Source organism: Arvicanthis niloticus, chromosome 12 (genome assembly GCF_011762505.2).
Source record: "Arvicanthis niloticus isolate mArvNil1 chromosome 12, mArvNil1.pat.X, whole genome shotgun sequence".
In the NCBI taxonomy this organism is placed as follows: domain Eukaryota; kingdom Metazoa; phylum Chordata; class Mammalia; order Rodentia; family Muridae; genus Arvicanthis; species Arvicanthis niloticus.
Genome location: NC_047669.1, coordinates 68,615,954 through 68,633,173, shown reverse-complemented (window position 1 = coordinate 68,633,173; position 17,220 = coordinate 68,615,954). Strand labels below are relative to the sequence as shown.

Genomic DNA, 17,220 nt, shown 5'->3' with positions numbered 1-17,220 from the left:
TATCATCAATCATAATGAACAATATATGAAAAAATGTCAGACATGTACTCGCTTGCTGCCTGGTGTTGATATAAATGCAGAGAATGCAAAATTCTTTCAAATACAAACAAGTGAAGGACAAGCATATTCCTTCCATGTAATAGAGACCAATTTTAGTATCTTTAACGAAGGTCCTGTAAATCTAGGTGCCAGCATGGAAGACCCAATTCATCAAGAATACTTAAAAAAAAAAAAAAAAAAAAGACTGATCACTACAACTGGTGATTTCTTTCTCCTGCAAGGAGCCCTTGGCAATCTTTGTTTTAGCAGCTGATTTTCTTTCCTAATGACCACCTTGATTCAGATACCCAGAATTTCCAAACGACATCTACCCCTGTGGTAGCACATAACCCGCATCTCTCTGTTCCCATTCTGTCTGCTTCCTCCAGAAGAAGCCAGACAGCAGGACACCATTATATAAAACAACTTTACATAATTGTTGGAGGTTATTAAGTCATCCATCAGAGCGAGCTTGTGTCCTCCTATGGAATAATCATTTTCACACTCCTATGAAATCATAGCTTTGAACACCAGTCAAGGGTGTTAATTTATTTCTTTGGACTCCCTACCCTAGCTGTCAGCATTTTCACATTAAAGCGACAGTATCACCCTTAGGAGACCATGTGCTCCTAGAGAAGGTAGGGGCAGTCTGACACTGCCCCGCCTCCCTACCCTCATAACCACTTTCCCAGAAGAGATGAAACATAAATCTGAAACCTATAAATGGGTTAAAAGGCCACCATCCCAGGACTGAAGTAACTTTAACCTAGGTCATGCTTGAGCAATTCAGCCACGAACAGTTGGCAACAAGAATCTTTCCTGAGTTGCTCCCTGGGTGGGAAAAATTTAAGTCAGTTCAGAACAAGTTTAAAGAAAAGAAATGAAAAAAAGGTCTTGTTTTTCTAACATTTTCAAAGAATTAAGTTGGCTAAAGGTGCTAGGTTTAAAGCTCTTATTAATTATTTTCTCTCTCTCTCGAGAGAGCATACAGTTTGATCCAAGGATGGCAAAAACGATGACCTCTTGCAGCCTTAAATTGCTGGCCATTAAAGAAGATGGGCGCTCAGGTTTCTGTTGAAACTATAGAGTGCAACCCAAGGCAGCTCTGCAGATGACTTACAAAAGTTACAAGAAAAAAGTAAAATGGAGTCAATGAGTGAAATTTACACTGATGTTTTCATAACCTCGCTGATATCTCCTGGTGCCTTTCCTCTTTTGTGTGCTGTCTGCTGTTTCTGTCCCCTTCTCATTCCCATAGTATCAACTCTGACTTTCTCTTCTGGTAGCTTAGACCATAACTAAACATTATAATTATAAAGTTTCTAGGCATTGATTGCATTGTAACCCCAATAGTTCCTGTGTACATAGGACCCTGTAGAATAAAAAAGGAACAGAAGCACCGTGTATGACATCATATATGACATCATCCCTAATTATTTGTATTTCAGATCGTTTTGACTCCTTTCACTGACTGCTTACTTTAAGTCAATTTACCATAATGTTTTCATATATTCCATGTAGCTAGGAACTCAATCATTTAGTTTAATGGCAGTAAATAATATAACTTACTTGAGATGTGCCAGTATCTGCGATGACAATGCATGGTTGGTACTAAAACCATCCATCAGAATGTTGAGCATCACAGCTGAAGTGTCATTTTTATCCCTTACTGGGATTATTCATAGGAATGAACCTTTCTCTAAATTTTAGAAAAAATATTATTTGTTATTATCAAGGTAATTCATGAACAAAAAATACCTTAGGTAAGATTCATTAATATTTCTCAGTCTCTCATTTTTAAAATAATTTCTGTTCATAGTTTAAATTAAGATTGTTTTGAACCTCACACAATTTTAATCAATTAGGTACTGAACTTAAATTTTATTATGTGCTTTTAAAATTTCAAGGAGTAAATATTCACAGTAGTTTACAAAATACATAATTGCAAAAATTTAAAAAGGAAATCCAAAAACAAACCCAGTAACAGTTATTCACTAATTATGGTGGTAACTGGCCAGGGACTAAAAGCTTTTTAAAAACAGTTTGTCTCATTGAGTGGACTTAATTTTATGTAAACAATTTTTAACCAAACACTCATGTTTCAGTAAGGGTTAAAGGTTAATCAGAACTGAAGCTAGTAGATGAGTAACATCTCATGCCCTCTGACTTATGGGTTTTTTTGTTGATGGGAAGAACTCTTGTGGCTTTATCCTGTGATGGACCTCCTTGAAAAGATGTTTGACACCTCAGGGACCCATCTGAAACTTTTTCAGGCTCTTCCTTTCCCTGTGTTGACTTGGCCTTCATGCATTGTGGCCAACATGGTTTCCGCTCTCTTCCTAGATGAATCTTTCATGACAACATAGATGGCTATGCAGATCTCTCTCACTGAGCTTCAAAGGGCCATCAATTAGAAGCCATATGGCAGAGTCTGCTTTCTGTTAGACCACTTCTTGGTCATTTTATATTCCAGCATTTAATGAGCATAATCCAAGATTCTGCTCAGCACCGAACCACACTAAATCCCTGTGGATACAACCAAACAAAATCCTATTATTATTGTTTTTTAACATGATATTGCACTATCATGGCTCAACCTAGTTCATAATCAAGTTGGAATTGAAACCTCAGACCTCAAACATAATTAAAAGATATTTCTCAATTAACTAGGTTAAAACTAGTCTCTTGGGCAATTCCAATCTACTGTGATTGTTAAACACTTTTTATTTACATGTAATGATAAATAATCTCACTAAAATGAAAAAAAAATTTTTACATGTGATGCTAAGAATTCATCCACTAAAATATTCTAAAACATTAGAAAGATGTTTGAGAATAGAATATAAAAAAACACTTCAAATAAATTTTTTATTATTTATCTTACTTTTTAAGATTACAACTATATCATTTGCACTTCCCTTTGCTTTCTCTAAACCCTCTCATACCTGTCTGCTTGCTGGTTTTCAAATTTACATCCTCTTTCTCATTAATTATACATACGCACAGCCTGTTCAGTCTGTATAATGTTACTTGATGTACGATTTCAGGGCTGAAATTTGGTACTGAATAACCAATCAGTGAACTCTTTCTTGGGATAGACTATTTCATCCCGTCTCAACATCACTTAATTTCCTATAGTTTTTGTGTAGGGTTGAAGCCACCTGCCCAATCCTTCCTCTCTAATGCTGTGTATAGTAGCATGTTTATTGTTGTTGTTTTTACTGAAAACACACAAATAACATTTTGATAAATTTGAAATAATATACCTGGGTACAGTTTAGAATAAATTTGTAATCTTTTTGAAAGTTTGATTTCTGATTTTTAAACCAGAATTCTTCTACATTCCAAATGTTTGTCTAGTAGGAAGATGTCAGCTGCTCAAAGTATCCCTTCAAACTCAGCATTTTGAATACGAGAGGCAGGCTGACCTTATCAAGAAGAGAATTAGTTCATAGTGCTAGAATTGTCAACACACATGTCTGCTGTAAGCTGGGCATCAGTAGAGAATTTATGGGTTTGCATCAGGAGTGTGTTCAAGAGCCATTTTTCAAACCAGGCGAAGAACTCAAGGGTCTAGTGCATGTGTTCAAATTAACCCAATCTCCTAAGATCCATATTCGTTTTTTTTGAGAATGATGACCTTGGTGATCCTTGAGCCTCCCTCCTAATCTATTGTATGTTTCAGAAGCACCCATGCTGCCACACTGCGCTTTAACTTCCCACAAAACAGTCCTGTTAACAAATTCAATTTTATCCAATGTTAACAACCATGGCAAGCCATGACAATATAGAATATGCATAGCGGATAGGAAAAACCAGATGCCTTTGGTCATTTTCAGCTGTCAGAATTAACCTCCCCAGTATTATTTTATATCAACTCAAGTTTCCACTGTTATGTATTTCAAAACCTCTTTCTATTTTATATGTTTACACATTTCACTACCATAATGCCATTATGGTATTTGTAGATAGGAAAGTATTTTTTTATATGAGAAATTTTGTGTCTAAAAGTTCTAAAAGGATAGATAGCTAACATTTCTAAATTCTGTTCATGAAGGTTATGTGGCAACACAGTTAATTTCAATGTCAGTAATATAAAGCATGAATTTTTAATGCTTTAAAAGTAATGGAATTCACTGTCAACTTCTGAGTGCTGAAGGAAATTTACCAACTTCACAGAGAAGGGTAGACTTAGCTAGGTAATGTGCTGGCAACTGCCACAAGAAAAGCTTTGCAGGCTTTAGTCTGTTATTGTGATTTCTAAGCAAATCTGGTGGTGGTGGTGCTTTGTTTTCATTGGTCAAGAACCATGAAGTGGAAGGAAGTATGGCTCTCCAACGTTATATCAGTTCCTGCAGCTCTTCCTCTGAGACAGGAATATCAGATGGGCAAGCCTAGAACAATGCAACCTAAAGTCTATGCCAGCTCTGCCTTCTAACCTTCTCTCTGGCAAGGACTTGCGCAGGTACAAGGGCCCTGACCTCAGATGTGTTTGCTAGGGGAAGAATCGATGGGTCACAGTCAGTCCCGAAACCTTTGCTTGTTATTTTAGCTGAGGCTCCCATTAGCAGTTCATCTTTGTATAGATGTGTTGCCAAAGCCTGTCCTATAGGCAGCTGACTGTAGGACCAAAGTCTAAAAACAAGAGTAGATTGATTCATATAAAAGAAGTGATGGTAATAGAGACCCAATTCTCCTTCTGCAGATAATTAGCTTGCAGCCAGGCAGAAGCATCCATCAATGGGCGGTGCCTAGCCTGAAAACCAGCCTATCACTGTCCATAGTTTTAAATACAAAGCCAAGAACAGTTCTCAAAATCTCCTTTCTGCCAAAAAATTACTTCAGATTCCTTCAGTCACAGAAGTTATGGGATGACTGGACATACTCCCATAAGATCTGGTATTGCTTCTATAGCTGAGATAATTTTGTAGACTCACTACTGAGTGACGAAGTAGTGTAATACTTTGTCTCTCCACTGAGACTCAGGACATATTTATTTCTCCAGAGTGGAGGAATTCTCTCTGATGTGCTTGGCATTTTGAGGATACTGAAAGTTCATGCTGGGTTGGCAGATTAACACTGGGACATTCCTATGCTCTTTCTAATATTTATGATTGGTTTTACATTGCTTAGATTTTGAGAATAGCTAAGAACTAAAGTCACCTTTTGAACATTTATGTATAATAGTGAAATCCTCTCAGCAACTTGGCCTGACATTTAACAACCACAATGCTGAAAATACTTTTGATTTCATGTAATGAATCAAAAGATTTTGAAAGTGTTTATAGCTTTAACCTTTTTCTAAATCCCAGCACCCCAAGCAGAAAGTTTTGAAGCATTGAATATATTGGATTAATACACTAAAACTTAGAGAAAATACTATGGTTCTAACATTTGAAAGTTTCACACAGTTTCTAACGATAATTGGTATCCCCTTGTCTTCATCTGTTGCTTTCTCTGACTTCCAATTCCTGCTTGAAACTATAAAAGAACTGTCTCAAAGTCCGTGTGGAGCACGGTTAAATCATGGGTACCCCGGCAACTTCTAGAATGTCATGTGTTCTGGGTTTAACGGCTGCTTCATGAGATTCACAGCCTGACAGTCTCCTACATTCTACTGCAGAAGCCTGAAGGCTAGATTCAGAACGGCTCTGAATTCCCGACTCCAGTTTGCACTCCACAGCAACCGAGGGACTCTTCTTGAACACAAGATGGCAGTAGCACACCGTTCATACTTCCTCAGAGGGATGTAGTCACACAAATCAGTTATTTTGTGGTAAAGTTAAAAGTCCTTCTGGAAGGGGACGGACTAGGCCCTTTAGGAGTCCGACTAATACCATAACCACCTTTTCCTTAACACCCCAACTGCCATATCTATTCATTTCTGATGTAGTTCTTCCATGACTCTCACGATAAAGTAGTTAAAGGGAACAGAATGATACAAAAAGTTCAGCAGTTTCCATATCAAGAAAAGAAATATCTAAAGAAAGCAAGGCCAACTATTATGAAGATGCCCTGTGTCAGTAGCCTTGTGGATACATATTATGTTCTCACAAGTACAGTAGGTTTGTGGCACTAGTTAGTGATGTTCAACTAGGTTTATGACAATCCTTTGTTATCATTGGGCTATTCGGTCTTTTTTAAAGCAAATTTTGGAGATTTGCTTTTCCTAGTTTTCTGAGTTCAACACACACACACACACACACACACACACACACACACACACACACACGGTTGTTCACTTACACAAAAGAAGAATTTAAAAACATAAGCTTGCTTTTTCTTTGTTTTTATTTTATTAAGATGTGGTACAATACAATATGCATACTTTCATGTGTCAATTAGTCATTCAGTTAAGAATATATAAGAAACCTTTTTTTTTAAAACAGAATCACATATGGTTTCAATTAAAGTTTTGTTATTTGTCTTTCAAAATCTTAGTAAAAACACTGAGAAATGAATCCTTACTCTGGCATAAGAATATATTGAGTTACAAATATCTGTGATTGGTTCGTGAAAACTTGGAAATAATAACACAGGGGGAAGAGCCCAGGATGATTCTAGAATTCTGATTCAGAGTTATGACTTTCCTGTTGATTTCCAGAAGATTCCTGGTGGTTTCCCAGAAGCACAAATCTGTCCTGACAATACAGAACGCAAGGTGGCAGAATGACTTTTCAAAACCTGTCGACCCAGTGTGCTCGAAATTTAGAAAAGTGGCTAAAAATTAGCATGCACTAATTAATAACAGTTGGGGAAGTGCTATGTGTTCTCCAAGTTTTATGACAATATAATAAGGTAGGAAGCAAAGAATTCATATTAGGAAAATCCCCCTATGCCAGGTTTTACCGCAGTTAAAAAAGTAGAAGTTTTAGTGACTGTTTTCATTTTTACTATATCTTTTATAAATTACTAATAGTCTTTTAAGGAACCTGTCTTGTGATTTAGCATTGAATCTGCTAGTTAAAATGCAGGTTAAAATTTTTTTGAAATTGTTTTAATATTCAAATTTCTAACAGACATCATTTGGAGCACCACTTCATGCGAGATTTTATGTGCAGGCTAAACTATGTTAACATCAGGTTTCCTAAAATAAATTAAATATCTATAATAAAACAAATGTTATACCTATGGTCAGGGGAAAATATCATTGTGAAGGCTGTACACTAAAGTCGACAGTATATAAAACATATGTAATCTGAGATCAGTTCTGATTATTTCTGTAAGCATGACACAAGAATGTTTCCCTAAATTTATTTGAAAGTGTTAGGGTAATAAAAGCTCTATGAATCCCTTTCACCTATAAAACATTTACTTGTTTGAAATTGTAAAGCTTGTCGGAAAAGGTACCTAAAGGTTAGTAAAACTTGGAAAAAAATAACTTCTGCTATTCAAGGGCCATAAACAAATGTCATTCATCTCTCATTGTGAATGCTTATAAAAAGACAAATACCCAGTAGCAGATCAATAGACTTACATGTAATTAACAGGACTACTGCATTTCTGACAAAGTATCTAACAAGATCCCCAGTGCCAGCCACGAGAAACCTCCTTTCAAGATATTTGTCCGATAGTTCAAGTGACTCCCAAAATAATGTAGGCAGCGGGTGTTGCCCTGGGATGCATCTCAGAAGTTGAAGTTACAGAAGATATCACCCCTAGGCTATGGGTCCCAGATGACTCTAACTGCATCTAACCTGATGTCCTGCTTCCTGTGGATGGGTTTCCTTAGTACCAGAAAGTACTATGCATCTTGCCAAGAGAGAGGGAGAGTCAATAGTCCTATCCAGCTGTGACACCTATGAACCATAACTTGGACCACCACAAGCACTCATGTCTTGATGGTAACCAACTTCTGTTAAGTTAGATTTAGAATATACTCAAAGAGAAGGAACACATGTCAATCGAGCTAACTATCTAGGTCATGGATCCTAGAAGAAAGGCTACTGCTACCACATTACTAGCCGGGCATAATTTCTAACTCTTTTCTGAAATCTATCCTCATGCCCACGAATAACTGTAGCTCGCATCCTCCATGTAATACACAACTTTGCAATAGACAGAGACCATTATAGAAAAGCACACCTGGTCATAATGATCAACAGATCATTAGGAAACCACCACCAAACAGATACATTTACAATACAGCCCCTGAAGCCAAAGCTCAGGGAACATCACAGAAGAGGAGGCAGAAAAAATAGTAAGAGTGAGGGATCCTGGCTGTCTGCTTTGAGATTATGACTCCTAGAATCAACAAAAAGTTTCACCCATAAAAACTCAATAATATAGCTATTTAACAAGACTCAAATGATGACAGTCCCAACAGACATGCTAATAAAGAGGTAGAAAAAAAATCTCAGGATGTTCCACTCTTACATGAAAAATCACAGACAGCTTATAAGCAAGAGAGAGAATTAGTCTTTTTCTGCGGTGAAGGCCCTAACTAGTTATCAAGACAATGAAGTCAGCCTGAAGTCACACACACTAAACAAACTCCATAGGTCCAGGTATGAGTTAGGAGTGGAGAATCAAAATGGAGGAAGTGGTTTTAATTATATTTTAATTAAAACTATTTAAATGAAGACAAACAAAAACAAAACTCAAAAAGAGCACTCCTAAGTTCTTAATTTGGAAAGTACTGGGAGTTGATATCCTTCTGGCTTCCAACGTCTACTAGAAGGCCAAGAGGCCAAGAGGCCAAGAGGCCAAGAGGCCAAGAGGCCAAGAGGCCAAGAGGCCAAGAGGCCAAGAGGCCAAGAGCTTAGGATAAGATTTAGTTTCAGACACAATAGTCAACATATAGATATAGTTTATATAACTCCTGGGAACATTCGGCTCATTAAGTTTCTCCTCCACAATATATGTTTTATTTCATTACCTGTAATAGTAGCTTAAAGTTCCCTAAGTGGCCGTGTTCCTATCCCAAAGTTAATGTAAGTGGGCAGGGTGATATTTTAGCTAGGTAAGATGATACTGTCTCCTGGGCTCCCAGTTGAAAGTTTCAGATGTTTCTGTATGTTTGTTCTTACTGCTTGGTGAGGTGGGGCTATCTGTTTACCAACCTTCATTCATAAATACCTTCAAATCCTCATGGTAAGATCAATTCCATTTTCAGTTCTTAGCTCCTCATACTTTTATAGAAATAATGAGATTGTTAGAACATGTTAGTAACAAGATAAAGTTTACATGAGATAGATTTAGCTTTTTAATGCCTAATTTATATAAGTAAAGATGTTCAGACTATCAGAATTGTAGATTTAAATTGTTCAGTGTATGACATACTACAGAGAAGTGTTAAGTGGAGTTTTCTTTTTTTTTTTTTAATAAAAAAATGATACTTTCTGCTCATGTAAACCAATTTCCTGTCTTGCTATGTTGAGTTATAGATTTGGAGGCCTTTCTAGCAAGTTAGACTTTATTGAAAACATACCACATGCAATGCAATGTTCTATTTATTTATCCCCCTTTTCTGTCTTCATAATAGCTTTATAAGGTAGAGGTTCCATCAAGAAGCCCCCAAAATGTGCCCTTTACATGACAGACGTCAACTACAGTCTGTTGACATTTTTTTCTCCTTTGCTCAGGTAAAGTAGCTATTTAAAATTCATTGGAATTTCTTCATTGATGTTAATGGTATAGAAAACATGGCTAAATGTGTCTTCCACAGAGGAACTTCTCCTTGGTAGAATGTTCAATAAATGGATGATAGGAAAAAGATTATTTGCTACGGGAGATAGAATGGACGAAAATGGATCCAGCTTTGCTCTTTATGCTTTAGGTATAAAATAGGCACATCTTGACTTTACAATAAGCTTAAGTAAATTCTACACCACTCTCACAGGGATCAATAATTAATATCATATGTTTTTAATTTTTTATAGTAGCATGGTCAAAATTTAAAAACTAATGGCTTTATTTTTCTTTTCTTTTGAGATTATAATATAATTATTTTATTTTTCATTTTTCTCTGTCTAAACATTCCCACTAACCTCTCCTCACTCTCTTTTAAATTCCTGGACTCTTATTCATTAATTGTTGTTGCATACACACACACACAGACACACACACACACACACACACACACACGCACACACATACACACACACACACTATATGTATATTTCTAATATATAACCTGCTCAATTTGTATATTGTTACTTGTATGCATGTTCTCAGGGCTAACCATTTGGTAGTAGATAACCAAATGGTGTGTTCTTGTTCAGGGAAGACTATTTCTCACACTCTCTCTATTCTTTAGTTGCCTATAGCATTTTTGTTTAAAGTTGAGACCTCTTGGTCTTTCCCCCACGCACTTTAGCATGTGTACTTCAGTTGTCCTCGTGGAGCTCATGTTTAGGCAGCCATGTTGATGAGACTTTATGGGTGTGGCTCCTGCAATTACAAGGGCACACAGTCACATAAACACATAAAAAATCTTTGATCCTCTCTAATTTTTACAATCAGTACCTTCTGCCTCCTTCATCAACCTTCATGGAGTCTTAGCAGCAGGAGTTGAATATATATCCACTGGAACTGGGCTCCACAGCTCTGCGTTTTGATTGGCTGTGGTTTTCTATAATGCTCTCTCTCTGTTGCAAAGGGTGGGTTTTCTTGATAGGAGTAAAGTCTACACTTATCTGTGGTTGTGCCTTTTCATTATGATAGCATTTCTCATCAGATTTTGGACTTTGAAAGCATCCCTCGCATTCTGATTATGCCATCCTCACCATCTCAAACTCTTGTTGAGTCTGTAACAGGTAAATGAGACAAATGTATTTTATAAGTGCTGTACTTTTATTTATATTACAATAACTACCAAACAAGGAAGGGATGGTAAGTTACTTTTGAATTCAACTGAGGTTAAAGCATTATGTGTCTGTTTAAAGCCTGATGTCTTCTTGAATTATATTTGACAGATTTTATCATTTCAGAAGAGTAAAACAGTTACTAGCAATTCATGGTGAACACATTTAAATCATTAAGATATAACTTATTCTTTTACATACTGTCAGAGTTTTCTCCGAAGGAAGCATGTGTTTCAAAGTTTTACTTTTTTACTCTTTTAGAGAGAAGTGCATTTTAAATAATGAATAAAAATGAAAATATTTGAACAAAATGTCCCAAGGCCTGAACTCAAATGTACTAATTAGTTATTTATCAGTTTGAGATGCTTTGCCAAAACAACATTCTGCTTGACTTTAGTCTTGTTTTTCAGTGAAGATCAGTTTTTGGATATCTTTCATGAAGAAACAAAATAGAACCGAGCATTATCTGTACATGATACAACAAAGCTTGGGCTGTGTTTGTATCTCAAAGCAGATGGCACTCACAGCATTTTACAGAGTTTACATGATGATAACCCTGTGGTCCCATTTCTGCTTGGAAATGCTTGCCACCATGGTGACTGGATTCCGTACATTCTTTCTATCCTAAAGCACCTCACCACAGTCAGAATACTGAAAAGCATCTGTGGATATAGACAAAGTAGCAAGTACAGTCCATAAGAATTATGGGAAAAGAGTAGAGGAAGAGAAAGCAAAGGGATATGTGAAAATATGCCATTCTTAGGAAAAGCATGAAAAAACAGTAGGCATGTATACGTTTGATATTGGTAGTGAATATCAAAGGTTCAGATGTACATATATACATATTTTCTTTAAGTACCCACCTTCAAACACAATCGAACTAAGTTCAGGGTTTCTACATGAATTTGGGGAAGTGTGTTATGATTTGTTTCATAAGGTTCTCTGAGTCACCTTCAATGAAATCTAAAAACCCAAGTATTTCAGGAAACCAATGCTAAAGTGTTTTTTATTGTTTAAACTTAATACACTGAATGACCTAAGAAAATTCTGAAATGTTGGCTCAGGATAATAGCTATGAAAATCTAAAAAGAGCCAGTTCAGCTGGATTAGAATAACATGGGGGTACAATCAAAAAGATATCCAGACAAAATAGACAGTTGTTTATAATGGAGTATAGAAGAAAGTTTTCTAGAATATGAATTTTCAGAGTACAATTAAATATAGCCATTCAGTAGATTTCAGCAAAACATCATCTGTATTTTTAAAGTGTATTTAAAATTTTTTAATTTAAAATTTATTTTAAACAAATTTTGTAACTTTGTGCTTGTATGAGTTTCTATGCATCATATCACGTGTTCATTGCCTACAGAAAACAGAAGAGAACATCAAATTTCTTAGAAAGAAGTTGCAGGTGGTTGTGAGCTGCCTGATGTGGGTCTAGGAACAAAACTTGGCTTCTCTGCAAGAGCAATCAGTGTTCTCAGTTGCTGAGTCCTGCCTTCATCCCCCAAATTGTCCTGTATGTTACTGTGATTTTTTTTTTTTGAGACAGAGTATCTCTTTGTAGCCCTGGCCATCCTGGAACTTACTCTATAGACCTGGCTATCCTCAAACTCATAGAGATTGACTCCCTCTGCCACCCTAGTGCTGGACTGAAGCTGTGCCACCACCCTTGACCTGTGATTATTTTTAAATTAAAAGATTATAGCACATGAAGAACATCGAATGATATTATTCTTTGCATCTTTTGGTGTGGGGGAGGGATTTGGTTAATTTCTGTAGCTTTAATTCCCCATCCTTTTTGTTTTGTGTTGTATTAGTCTCCTAGTCGTAATATAGGCTGATTTGAAAAGCTAAAAAGAGTCAATAGGCTGGGCATACTGTTGTAAATACATTTGACAACAGTGTTGAGTGATAGTGTTTTACTCCTTCCTTGAATTCCTTTGATATGTACAGAAAAAGTTCAACTTTATTTTCACTTCTTCATCACTTCAAATTCTAGAAAAGAAAAAGTACACTACAAATTCCTTTACATATTTGATATAATGCTTTCTTGGTACTGCCTAAAGTTTATAATTTTTATTGCATGTTTTAAAGGAAATTACATGTTTTATCTTTTCATATTTCTGATGTTATCTGCCATTTTCTCATTCTATATTACCTAAAATTAATTCCATTTTGCCTCGAGGATGTCATCATATTCTAGTCTAATTTAGAGAAGATAATTTAATATATGACCATTATTGCTTATGTGAATGTTTGTGTTAGTTGGATTTTCTAATAAATCTCTCATTCTTTTATATTTTTATAGATCCTGGTTCTTATCTTCTCTACTGGTCATGTTTTCTACTCTATAGAATCTGTCAGAAACACATGTCCTTTTGATTCAGGTGTTCTGATTACTCAGTCTTCTATAGCTAGCATCCTGGGATAACAGCTCAAAACTACCTTAAGTGGTTACATTCATTGTTTTCTTGACCTAATGCAGTTTTTCTCCTGATAGTTCATTTTATTGTATCATAACATATTAGTTCTTATCTAAATACAGAAATGGAGTCTCCTAAGATTAGAAAACATTGTTGGGTTGACACCATAGATAGTCATGGGAACCAGTTAGGAAATTTATGTGGTGCTGCTGCCACTGTGTCTGGTGTTAAGACTGAAGTTGCCATTGGTTCTACTACTAGGAAAAGAAAAGTTAGACATAAAGTAATGAAGAAATGGAATTCACAAGGGCAATGAGAATCTATTGGAAACTCCTGAGCTGCTGTTTGTGTCTCATTCCCAGTGTGATGACCTACACACCTTGTTGTAAAGGAATAGTTACTCTGAGGTTTTACCATGAGTATTGGAGGTTTACGTACAAGAATTGGCAAGAGCTGAAAGAGTTGTTGGCCTGGTTGCTTCTGTGTGCCCAGGATGACCTAACAGATCAGTAATAACATATGCAAGCTGCAGAAGTGTCTGGCACTCTATAACAACTCTGTGCTAACAACCAGCACATAACTCTTATCATTCAAATCTTAGCTAGTGTCTCTCTTGGGCCACTAAAACTCAATAACATATAAAAACAAACACTATATGAACCTGCCACAATCTTTCCTTTGTCAGTATTATGCTGACACTCAAAGCTTTTTAATTTCCAAATAAAGACCACCAAATTGTCTTTCAGCTTAATCAATGTCCACATAGTAGTCACCAGAGGCTGTTACAGTCACTTGGAACTTTATGTATTGTTTTATTATTTTGGTGTGAATTTACCTTTTAAAATAATGTTTTAATTTATTTGTTGTATTGCATGTCTCCTGAGAATTACTCCAAGTAGGGTTTTTGTTTGTTTGTTTTGTTTTTTTGTTTGTTTGATCATTCTTATTTTAATGATTTTACTTTTTTATTTTACTATGAAAGAAAGGATTCAGAATGTATGTGTTATACCACCGATAGTGGTTCAAGATCAAGTTCTTGGCATTGTTGTTGTTTGTTTGTTTTGTGAATACACTAAAACATGTCATTTTTTTCAAAATTTAGTGTTTAGTAATGGACTAGAGTTGAACAATATACTACTATAAATACCAAGTGAGTTTTCTCTTAGAGCTGTGGTTTTGAAAAGCACACAATATCACTCAAGGGACTAACTAAATGAAAAGTTCTGTGCTTTAGTTTAGTCTTACGATTAGAGTCACATAAAATTATCAACAAAAATAATTGCTGAAAAACTTTCTAGACATTTTCCATGACCCATTTTAACATTCAAATTAATTCTGAGTTTTAGCTCTTTTTTGGAAGGATTTGCCTTTGTTTTCGGGTCTCTGGGTCATTAATACTGGCCCTATATCTATATGGCTCAGATCCCTTCTATTTCCCATTTTTGCATTGGAAAGCTAAATGTGGCAACTCACATTGTTTACTAAAGGATCTTATTCATCATTTTGAAGCACTCATGACAATTATTGAACAAATTCTTAAAAACTGTGGCTATGTATTTTGTGTTTGCCAAACTCTTACCTAAAGCAAAACTGCAAGAGGAAAAGAAACACTTAAAATTGCCAATGTCGTCATTTTCAGTTAGTGGACATTCTTTGTCAGGAAGGTAAAGTTTCACATTTCTTTGAATGCAAAGTTAAATTCTGATGAGTTATTATTCTTTCTTCTTTAAAAGAAGAAAAGATCCTTTCCCTTCATCATAACTCAGTACAGAAAATACAAGCCTCAGTTTTGATTGCAATGTGGCAGCTAGGCATCGTGAAATCTGTTCTTCATTGTAATGAGTCTATCTTTACCTGAACAAATATGTTCTAAGATACTTTCTATGTCATTTAAGACATGTCCTTGTACTGAGTTAGGGAATGTAGCATCACACAGCAGGAACAGATTATTCAAAAGCAGCTCCATAACTGCAGACTTAGACATGTCAAGCAGAATTAGAATAGACTGATGATTTTGTTCTGCATTAAACTTTATTTAGCATCTGTACAATATACTTTGGTTCATGTTTTTCCATATTTACAACATTCAGGGAATGATTTTTTTCCTTGGTTCAAAAATACAGAAGTAGCATGAATATCTCATGGCACAGATGCAATCAATGCAGAACAAATAGACGACTCCCAGATATCACTGAGTAACAAGCTGCTGTTGGTGAGGTTGCACCTGAAATTCAGGAAGGGCACAGAGTCTGGAGGTCAAGCACTAGGCAACATTTTCATTTGGAATCATAGTAACTTGGGCTAATTTTATAAATTTTGATTTCTATTGTTTCATTATACTATGCCCAGAAAACCATTACACTATTTTTACCCTAGTATGGATCATTTCTTTGTCTCTAGGTTCGTATTCTGGACAATACATGAAGTACTTACTATGTATGAATTAAATCATTTCCTTTCTATAGGAAGAGTGTTTAAAAGATAAGTGGTTTTCAAATAAGTATTTTTGCCATACAGAGAGTATAAACATATAATTATGGAATATAATTGAAAACCTGGACACCATAAAATATACATAAGAAGACTAAAAGATACAGAGGAAAAGCCCGATTAGCTAAGATTTGGACTCCAAAAAGACATGGTAGGGAGTTCCTTTTAGTTTGATTTTTGTTGTATGTGTGTGAGACTTGAAGAGGATTAGAATTCTCAGAAACCATAAAAAAAATCACAATATCTGTAAAGGCTAAGTAGGACATTTGACTTTCATTCTTGCCTTATTTGTGTAAGTAAAGATGTCCTCCAAGAGGAATTTCAGAGAAACCTAAGCAGGAAGCTGTAGCTTTCATTCCTGCTAAGCATGATTAGCTGCCTTGCTATCTTTACTAGGACTGAGGATTACCACTAAGGGAATTTGAATGTTCACACTCACGGAGTCTTAAGTAGAACCACCCTATATTCATTCTAATAGCACCAGAACAGCCACAGTGATGCTAAGGATTACCACCTCGAGAGCTTGGATTTCTCGTTCACTCAACAATAAATAGAATGCTCCCATTTTCTTTACAATGATGCAAGGGAAAGCCTTAGAGGGAAAGTCTCCTTACTGGATGGCCATCATTGTCCACATTTTGTTCCTCTCTGTACACACCAGCAGGGGCACTAAAGCTCACCTACTCCTTTTTTTTTTTTTTTTTTTTTTTTTTTTTAAACCAGCGTAATATGTGTTAATGATCAGTGGTGATATGGAATGTCCTCCCTGCTGTTGAATGATGAAACTCCTTTGTGTGTTAATGGAACTTAAATTAGAGATCTAAAATTTTACCTTTACCTCCACCACATACTCTTTCAGAATACCATAGTTTTAATCCCTGCAAAGGAAAGCCAATAAAACTGCCAGAAATATTCAGGTTTTACTGAGAATATCACTCATCATGACAACAATGAAGGATATTTCTAATAGAATGCAAAAATACAGTCAATGGATGCCAATACAAAGAGAAAGCAGATGGTAGGATTGAAGGGCCAAAATTCAATGCAGTCATCTAAAATTATCCTTCCATAAGCAGTTAGAACCACATTGGAAAGAAAGAAGTGAGAAGTCACTTTGGTGGGGAAAAAAGAAGAATGTATTTATATTTGTATAAAAATAAGACTAAAAATGTAACAGGTAAACTGAACCTGAAGAAATTACGAGTGCTTTCTGCTCTTCCATAGAATCCAGCACCCACGTTGGTAATTGATAATTATCATAGCCATTCAAATTGAAACCACAAAATATAATCTCACCATGGATAGAATTACTGCTATTAGAAAGTCAAAATATCTTTGCATGGTGCAGATGTGAAGAAATGGAGATGCTCACACATCCCAACTGAGAAGTCACATTTAGGACAGCCATTACATAAGTCCTTTAAGGGCTAGAAATATGACAATATGTGCCAAGAGTTAGA

At 35.8% G+C, this 17,220-nt stretch overlaps 2 long non-coding RNA genes across 3 annotated transcripts in view; one reads left to right on the top strand and one right to left on the bottom strand.

The window, feature by feature from the left end:
- Positions 1 to 6,321: 6,321 nt before the first annotated feature.
- On the top strand, positions 6,322 to 8,983 carry LOC143444086 (uncharacterized). Its single transcript, XR_013113637.1, has 2 exons — positions 6,322 to 8,751; positions 8,800 to 8,983. It is a non-coding gene; the product is annotated as an uncharacterized LOC143444086 (long non-coding RNA).
- A 302-nt stretch (positions 8,984 to 9,285) lies between these two features.
- The window catches only part of LOC143444084 (uncharacterized), a 64,620-nt gene continuing 56,685 nt past the window's right edge, over positions 9,286 to 17,220 (bottom strand). The window contains exons 4-5 of one of the 2 annotated variants that reach the window (XR_013113633.1): positions 10,507 to 10,787; positions 9,286 to 10,431 (exon numbers count right to left, since the gene is read on the bottom strand). This is a non-coding gene — a long non-coding RNA (uncharacterized LOC143444084). The remainder of the gene's footprint in view (positions 10,432 to 10,506; positions 10,788 to 17,220) is intronic. The other variant, XR_013113634.1, reaches the window with a different exon arrangement.